At 36.8% G+C, this 8,036-nt stretch overlaps 1 protein-coding gene across 2 annotated transcripts in view; it reads right to left on the bottom strand.

Annotated features, from left to right (window-relative positions):
- mRpS16 (mitochondrial ribosomal protein S16) overlaps window positions 1–3,793 on the bottom strand; it is a 56,850-nt gene extending 53,057 nt beyond the window's left edge. The window contains exon 1 of one of the 2 annotated variants that reach the window (XM_090404139.1): window positions 3,765–3,793. The gene's annotated coding sequence lies outside the window, so the exon portion shown is untranslated. Of the gene's footprint in view, window positions 1–3,167; window positions 3,467–3,764 lie in introns of those variants that run through there. The other variant, XM_090404140.1, reaches the window with a different exon arrangement.
- Between the last annotated feature and the right edge of the window lie 4,243 nt (window positions 3,794–8,036).

The following is an 8,036-nucleotide window of genomic DNA, read 5'->3' on the forward strand; positions in this document are numbered from 1 at the left end:
AGAGAGAGAGAGGAACAGCCTGTTGAAGAGCTCACCTTCCACTCCTCCAGAACAGCGAATAGAATTCAAGGACATGCCATGCCATGCAGGGAAAACAAAATTATCAACCTTCAATTTCTTGTCTCCACCTAAGGGTACAACAGAAAGCTGACTCGACTTTACCACACTAATATTTAAGCCTTGAATTTAAAAGAAGTTAGTTACTTGGCTAAGGAATTCCTGCAAGCCTTTTCTATAAGGTCATCAGTGAATGTCACTGCATTAAAAGTGGTTCTGTTAAGTGAGTGGCCAACATGACTTGGAAGAGAGGGAATAAACTCATCAACACCACAAAAAAAGGAGACAGGGTCTCCTTGGCATATACTTCTAAGTGCTGGGATGGACAGTGATCTGAAGACCATGGTGATATGAAATTTGCAGAGTAAATCTCCAAAACATAAGTGAAGAAATTTCTTTCCGTTACATGGTGATTTGCATTCATTTTAATAAAAAATACAGAGGCAACTACTGTGTTATAGTAATATCTTCAGTTTAACATAAACCAAAACAACCACCTGACATTTAATGCAATCAAATGATTGCTTCTAGTCTACAAAATAACAGCAGAAATCTCTCTCACTTTGATATGATTTCAGCCCAAACTATGACGAGTAAATGTGTGGTCAACTGTTGACCTATTTCTCCTGAAATCAGCTCGTTCTTCTAGCGGCTGTTCATAAATGTTATACAGATGGTTCTGTATTATTTTTACAAATATTTCGTAGGAATAACCGAGGAGGATAATCACTCTATAATTATATCATTTTTGAACATCACCTTTGTTATGCACAAGCAAAATTTCGCCTACTGTCTAGTTGCCTGGGATCATTCTGGTGAAAAAAATATTTCTGAAACCTTAGTTAATTATTTAATTAGATCACAACCGCCATTTCTATCAAGCTGTGGATATTTCATCAATTTCAGGTACTGTTGATTGGTTAAGTGAAAGGATTATTTCTTCCTGTATGTTTATCTGTGCTGCGTCTATTTCATTGGTGGATATATATGGGAAAAAGCTATCTTCCTTAAAAATCTTGTAGAAGTAATTGTTCTAGATGTGTTCTATGTCTTCAATATTTCCAGCAACATTACCTAGTGAATCTTTCATAGCAGATGTAGAAGTGTAATCTTTAGTTGTAAAACAGAGAAATCTAGTCATGACATATGTAAGCTTCTATATATTTATCTGCTTTATCATTCAAGCTATCTATTTTTTCATTTCTGCATATCCTCTCTTGCTGATTTTGTAGCCTTCTGCAATATCTGTTATTATCATCAGACTTCCAGAGAGTCAACAACTCATCAAGGGTGGTCATACATCACCCACACCAGCTGTCATATCTTGTCTTAAACTCACTCAACATTAGTTGTGCTCACCACCTCAACAGGCAAATTGTTCCTCACTCTGCTCTGGGAGAGAAATCTAGCTCTGATCCTTTTTTTAACTGCACACAAACTTAACTTCTGCAGATGCCCATTGTCTTCTCCCCACCTTCCATATAACAAAAAATTTTATCAACCAATATCTTACAACACCCTCTCCAGAGCTTATGGCCTGCTATCATACCCGCCCCCACCTCTTTATTCTATCTACCAGTGTCTGAATTCCATATACTCTCAATCTATCCTTGTAATCTACATTACATAATCCTGATATCACCTTTGTAACTCTTCCTTGTAGCCTCTGCAATGTGTCTGGCTCAAATATTATATGCATATAACACAAGATATATTAAATAGGCAAGACAAAGACAAAACTACAATACATTTAACACATATTACACATAAGGGGGAAACCATGTTTTAAAGAAAAAATTAGTTATGCATATCAGTAAAGTATTCCCATGTGAATTAGCATGTTATTTGCTATGTATTTAATTTAAAAGGACATTATTATTATTATTATAAGGACATGAGAGCCTGTGTAGCTCAGTGGATGTGGCGTTTGCCAACCACTGCGCTTGGCCGCACGAAGGAAGACTTGGTTTCGAGTCTAGTCGGCGACTAGAGGAAATTTTTCTAAGCCTTTTTTCGACCGGTTCCCGAGTTAGTCGATCTCTGGCATGGGCAAGCAGGTTTTTCCTCCCGGAAACTCGGGTTTTTCATCCTGTAAACTCAAGAAAATCGACCGTAGAACACACATTATTTCAGACATTAAATATATTGTGTTAGGGTTAGGGACCACGAGATGGCGGCACATTTGAGCCGTCGCTCTTCACTGCGTGCCGCTTAATTAGTGATAGCCTTGGGCCATCTGTCTCTGATTGGGTACCAGTGGAGATTGAACTGCCCACTCAGTCTCCAAAAGTTAGATAGGGCTAAATGGCCTCGCCTACTCCCCGTATACGGGGAATAAAAAGGCGTTAGCTGATTTTTTTTTTTTTTTTTATAAGGACATATCCAGAGTCCAAAGATTCATCATGGATGGCCCACACTTATTCACATAATACCTATCATAGCTCTCCTTAAGCTCAATTATTGATGAAGCACTTTTAATCCACTTCTGGCAACCATTTTACTCATCCACTCCCCCCCCCCCCATGTCAAAAATCCTAACACCAATCACTAACCACTCTTACACAACCTCCAGTGATGACCTCTTGTTCTCACTCTGCTAACCATGTATTGACATTTTTCTTGATTCAATCATATAAAACTTCTTTAGTACTTAAATTAAGGGGATAAAAATCCCTTATTGTTTTTCAGCCAGTATGTAAGTTCTTTTCACTTAAACTTTGATATCATCCAGGTCTACTACTCACTGATAAGACCTCAAAAAAGGTTGAAACCGGTCTGGGTAGTGACCTCTCCTCATAATGTAATGACAGTATTAAATCTCCTAGGAGCTGTGTTTTTACATTATGAGAAAATATCAAGGTTAGTGAGGGAGCTTGCTCCACCTTTGCTTCGAGCAACCTTGGTGTTGTACTACCAGATGGTCACTTACGCTTGGATTCGCCGATAGTTCTTCGACATGAAACTTTTAGATCGTAGTTCTCGATCTTAGAGTTCTCATACTGGCTGAAAAACAATAAGGGATTTTTATCCCCTTAATTTAATTAACTTTGCCAGAAAAAATAAAATTGGCGTTTGGCTTTTCATCTTCTTTAGTACTTATTTGCTCTTACCCGGTACTTTCTTTTTTTCACCTATAAACTAAACTGCAACTGATACACAGCTTCAATCTAACATCAACGAGTCGAGTCCATAGACCTATTACCACCGCCCGCAGCAACAAAACTTCTGCAGAATATCCCATTAGTATCCATAGACTTTCTGCTGTCGAAATTTCGCAAAATAATTCGCTTCCTGAAAAGTACAGTTGGTTTCATGCTGTTACAATGACGGTATATTAACTGAATAACATTTCAAATTCTTATTGGTTTTTACTTCATCAGTGTATAACGTCTCGTCACAGCTGGCTATAACACATTTCGCGAATGGTGCTAGAGATTATGAATTTCAAATCCTCTACAAACTATACTACCATGATAATTTCTTATATGGACATACTACGGGGGCTCTGCTCCCCTGGCGCCTACGGCGCTCAATCCCCAGAGTTCCGGGCTGGAAAGCTGGTAAGACAAAAAACGTGATATAAAAACGTTTCAAATTTCAGCTTATCATTATATATATATATATAGAATAGATATATCAACAGCAATAAAAAAAAAATCCCTGGAGGAGTCACGTAATAATAATAATAAAAACATATATATACTCACGTGCGAAGCACTCCCGGTTAACATTCTAAATATCACAGTGCTGCCATCTGAGAGAGCTATTGCACTTAAAAACAAAATCCAGAATTTATTTTATTTCCGTGAATGTCGGAGTGACCAGTGACTGCTGTTCAAAAATACAGAGGATTCGAAAGTAACTTGGTAAACTGATGTTTATAAATATCTTTAGGCAGCATGCAATTTTCAAAGCCTGGAACAAGATCAATACCGTACTCGTCACGACTCCGACCAATAGGAGACAACACAAGTACACAAGACAGAAACACCTAACCGACATGACATAGCATCTACTTCTCCGAAAACAACGATTGTCGAAACGTCTCACACCTTCGTAACTCCCACCCCTTACCTTTTCCCGTAAATCCCTCCTCTTCCGCAAAAAAATAATTCCTCTCTTCAGATCCTTCTCTCATCCACCCCCCCCCTTCCAAACCGCTCTCGATCCACCTTAATAATAATAATAATATTTATGCATGTATTAAAAAACCCGTTTTTTTTTTCAAATAATTCCCCCACTTCTCCCAAAGAACCTTCCTTTTAACAGCTTAACAGCATATGAAGGCACATCGCCGTAATAAGGAGACAGAAAACAACATCCAAAAAGGTATGTCCAAAATTTCTTCTATTTTTTGTTTTATATTCTTCATATATTAGTTTTATAACACTTCAGTAATGCCCTAGAATTTTGGATAAAGAGCCAATGACATTGCAAAAAAGGGACACTCCTAAACGAAAGTAGGCTATATTAGCCATTAAAATAATGGTTTATTTTATAGGAGTAACATGCAAATTTTCACAGAAATAATACCTAGAAAAATTCCATGGTTTTTTTTTTTGACAAAGTTTATTATCCTCTTTATTTATACAAAATATTTACAAATATTATTATTTGATAACTCAGGGAGTCCAAAGACTCATCGAGGGAGAGGGTGTCAACGGCATCGAAGGATTAGGTTCCTTCCAACTACTAACCGCGCTCAAATTTACTTAACTGAGCCATTAGTAGCACAGGCTCTACCAATCGACCAAACTTTGCAATTGAAGTATTACTATTACATTTTAGTTCACTACAAATATTCAGTATTTAATGTTAAGTGAATATCTTATTTAAATACATAAATAATAATAACTAATTTTTTGTAACCAATGTAATTTTTTTTTTAGATAAATATACCTAATGTTTTTTTTCAGCATTTTGTCGTTTACATTTTTATTTTCATCTGCAGTTCAAGTAATTCTCAAATTATATTCATAGTTTCATTTTTGGTATCAGCAGGGAATGCTGAATGGATTCATTTCACTTTTTCACAATGCTATTTTTCAATTGAAAATAATATTAATAATATTTTTTATTAAAATTACATGTATTTTATGTTTTTTTTCACATACATATTTACAATGATTAATATAATATGCTAAGAGTGATCTCTTTCATTTTGACAATATTGGTTATGGATTAAATTTGTATAAATATATATTATTTAAATTAAGGGGATATTAAATCCCACATTGTTTTAAAACCGAATAAGAAACTTAAAGATTGGAATCAGAGAGTTTCATGCCGAATATAGTAAACTATAAAGTATCGGCGACCACTAGCGTGAGCTAATGCAAGTGACCCTAGTACGTTAGTACAATACCGGAGAACTCGCAGCAAAGTCAGTAAAGTTCTGATCGCTATTCTTAGGTATTTTCCATAATGTAAAAACAGATTTCCTAGGAAATGTATGCTGTTATTACATTATGGTGGGAGGTCACTACCCAGACCGGTTTCAGCCTTTTTTGAGGCTTCATCAGTGAGTAGCTAGACCAAATTAATACCAAAGTGTATAGCGAAAAGAACTTATATACACTGCTATACGAGTTTCCAAACAGGTGCAACCATTAAGTTACTTAAATATAAAGAGCTAATAAGCTTCGTTTCGGCGATATAAACATTCAGGCGATATAAATAATGTTTATATCGCCGAAATGAAGCTTATTAGCTCTTTATATTTAAATAAATATATATATACTAGTTTTTTTTTTACATTTTATCTATTACATTTCTATTTCAAAATTAACAACTAAAAATAATAATAATAATATATTTGTTTTATTACATTACATACATTTGTTACAGTTATTACATACATTTGATTACATATGATACAACATTATTTACATTTGTTTACATATGATATTTATATTACGTACATTTGCTTACATATAATACATACATTACATACATTGGTTTTCATGTGATACGTACTTTACATGCATATGATTGATACATCCTTTTTTTTTTTTCTTGGATGAGATGTAATTTCTCAACATTCATCCTCGAAGCTTATTTGTAAGCTTATCTGAGGATGACATCAATTGGTTATTATTTATTGGTTTGCTTGCTGTGTTAGGAAGCTACGAAATCTGTGATTGAGAAATTCGAACACGCACACACACACACACACACACACACACACACACGCACACGCACGCACGCACGCACGCACGCACGCACACACACACACACACGCACACGCACACGCACGCACGCACGCACGCACACACACACACACACGCACACGCACACGCACGCACGCACGCACGCACGCACGCACGCACGCACACACACACACACACACACACACACACACACACACACACACACACACACACACACACACACACACACACACACACACAATGACTTGGAATATATTGATGCGTCACTGAACTGGAAGCCTGAACGAATATATTGTGTTTCACTAAGTTTGTATGGTATGTGCATGTTTCTTGTTCATAGTATGTCCTTAGAGCTCTTTTCAGGCTATTGTAGTTTGTAAGGTTTCTGTATTCAAAAGGTAATTTCTTTATCATTTCTGGGATGTAGACGTTTCGTGTGGCCTTTCCGTAGTGATCATTGTATTTATATGTGATATAATTAGTTGTCTAAGGTTTTGTTATACGGTATGTATTTCTAACTGTCCTGTAGTTGGCATCGAAATAATGTTTTTGCAAAGCTGCATAGTGACATAAATGTTTTGCTGTCAATATTTTGTGTTGTAACATTGCAGTGTATATAAAGTCGTTATTGTGTCTTTGTTCCAAAAACACCAGTTTTATCATTTTGTACTGTAACGAGATTAATCTATTTAGTTTGTAGGGTGCACAGAAAACATACATTGTTATAGCGTATCTTAGTATATTTTGGCATGGTGCTTTGTATATTAGTGTTTTTAGGCGTGTGGGAACTATGTCTTTGAACCTGTAGAGTTTGCCAGTTATTGTTCGGTGTTTCTTGTGTAGATGATTTATGTGGCTATTCTAGTTCACATCTGCATCGAAGTAAATTCCAAGGTATCGTATTGTATCAATCTCAGTGATTGTAGTGGTTTTCTGTGTTTTTTATGTTGGAGAGTGGAAGTTGGAAGGTTATATATTTGTTATCAACTGGTCGAGTCAGTGGATTTCTGAATATCATTATTTTTGTCTTATCTGAGTTTAGGTGTATGACGTTTTTTGTGACCAGTCTGTGATCAGATTTATGAAAAAAAAATCAACTAACGCCTTTTATTCCCTAATAGGGAGTAGGCGAGGCCTTTATACCCTATCTACCTTTTTGGAGACTGAGTGGAGAGTTCAATCTCCACCGGTAGCCAATCAGAGATAGCTGGCCCATGTCTATCACTAATTATAGCAGCCGCCGATGAAGAGGCTGGCAAACAAGTGCTGCCATCTCCTGGTACCTAACCCTAACAAGATATGTCACTGTCTGAAATAATGTGGTACTACAGTCGATTTTCTTGAGTTTACGGGACGAAAAACGCGAGTTTCCGGGAGGAAAAACCCGCTTGCCTGTGCCAGAGATCGACTAACTCGGGAACCGGTCGAAGATAGGCTTAGAAACAGTTCCTCCAGTCAGCGACTAGACTAGAACCTAGGTCTAACTTCAAGCGGCCAAGTGCAGAGGACGCAAGCGCCACTTCCACTGAGCTACACAGGCCTGATCAGATTTATGTCATGTTGCATATTTGTTTGGGCTATGCTTGCGTTATTATGGATGGATATTATAGCTGTATCACCTGCATATTGGAGTATCTTACCTTTGAGGGGTAGCTGATTAATATCGTGCATGTAAATGTTGTATAGAATTGGGTAGAGTACAGCTCCCTGTGGCACTCCACAGGTTACTGGTAACTCTCTACTTCGGTTTGACCCGATACGTGTGATATGCTTTCCATTTTGGAGGTAGTTTGTAAACCACCTGTGCAA

Source organism: Typopeltis vanoorti, chromosome 14 (genome assembly GCF_054136105.1).
Source record: "Typopeltis vanoorti isolate ZY-2024b chromosome 14, IOZ_Tvanoo_1.0, whole genome shotgun sequence".
NCBI lineage: Eukaryota > Metazoa > Arthropoda > Arachnida > Uropygi > Thelyphonidae > Typopeltis > Typopeltis vanoorti.